The sequence below is a fragment of the Chrysochloris asiatica genome, unplaced genomic scaffold, assembly GCF_000296735.1.
Source record: "Chrysochloris asiatica unplaced genomic scaffold, ChrAsi1.0 scaffold00357, whole genome shotgun sequence".
Lineage (NCBI taxonomy): Eukaryota > Metazoa > Chordata > Mammalia > Afrosoricida > Chrysochloridae > Chrysochloris > Chrysochloris asiatica.
In genome coordinates this window covers 188,017-189,152 of record NW_006408875.1, presented here as the reverse complement: position 1 = coordinate 189,152, position 1,136 = coordinate 188,017, and the positions used below count along the sequence as shown (strand labels likewise).

Genomic DNA, 1,136 nt, shown 5'->3' with positions numbered 1-1,136 from the left:
TGCAAAATGGTCCATCCACTCTGGAAAGCAGTATGGCGCTTCCTCAGAAAGTTGACAATAGAAATAACATATGATCCAGAAATTCCTCTACTTGGTATATATCCACAAGAAACACAATCCACCTCATTCATTTCCTTTGGTCTTTGGTTGTTCAGCTCCAGCTCTTGTCATGGCTGGCTTTCTGCCATTCCCGCCCCCGCAAGTCTTCGCCATTGCCACCCCTAGAGACTCTTCGCCCCGATTCTCCTCAATTTGTTCACCCATCAACCTCAACCACTGACGCCATGTCAGGTTACCCGAGTGACAGAGACCGCGGCCGGGATCGAGGGTTTGGAGCACCTCGATTTAGAGGAAGTAGAGCAGGGCCTCTATCTGGAAAGAAGTTTGGAGACCTTGGGGAGAAACTAGTTAAAAAGAAGTGGAATCTTGATGAGCTGCCCAAATTTGAGAATAATTTTTACCAGGAACATCCTGATTTGGCTAGGCGCACAGCGAAAGATGTGGAGATATACAAAAGAAGCAAGGAAGTTACGGTTAGAGGTCACAACTGCCCAAAGCCAGTTTTGAACTTTTATGAAGCAAACTTCCCTATGAATGTCATGGATGTTATTGCAAGGCAGAACTTTATTGAACCTACTGCTATTCAAGCTCAGGGATGGCCAGTTGCTTTAAGTGGATTGGATATGGTTGGACTAGCACAGACTAAATCCGGGAAAACATTATCTTACTTGCTGCATGCCATTGTCCACATCAATCATCAGCCATTCCTAGAGAAAAGTGATGGGCCTATTTGCTTAGTGCTGGTGCCAGCTTGGGAACTGGCCCAACAGGTGCAGCAAGTAGCTGCTGAATACTGTAGAGCATGCAGTTTGAAGTCTACTTGCATCTATGGTGGTGCTCCCAAGGGACCACAAATACGTGATTTGGAGAGAGGTGTGGAAATCTGTATCTCAACACCTGGAAGGCTGATTGACTTTTTAGAATGTGGGAAAACCAATCTGAGAAGAACAACCTACCTTGTCCTTGATGAAGCAGATAGAATGCTTGATATGGGCTTTGAACCACAAATAAGAAAGATTGTGGATCAAATAAGACCTGATAGACAAACCTTAATGTGGAGTGTGACATGGCCAAAA

At 45.0% G+C, this 1,136-nt stretch overlaps 1 pseudogene; it reads left to right on the top strand.

Annotated features, from left to right (window-relative positions):
* The first annotated feature begins 272 nt into the window (after positions 1-272).
* Positions 273-1,136, top strand: part of LOC102821394 — a 1,843-nt pseudogene continuing 979 nt past the window's right edge.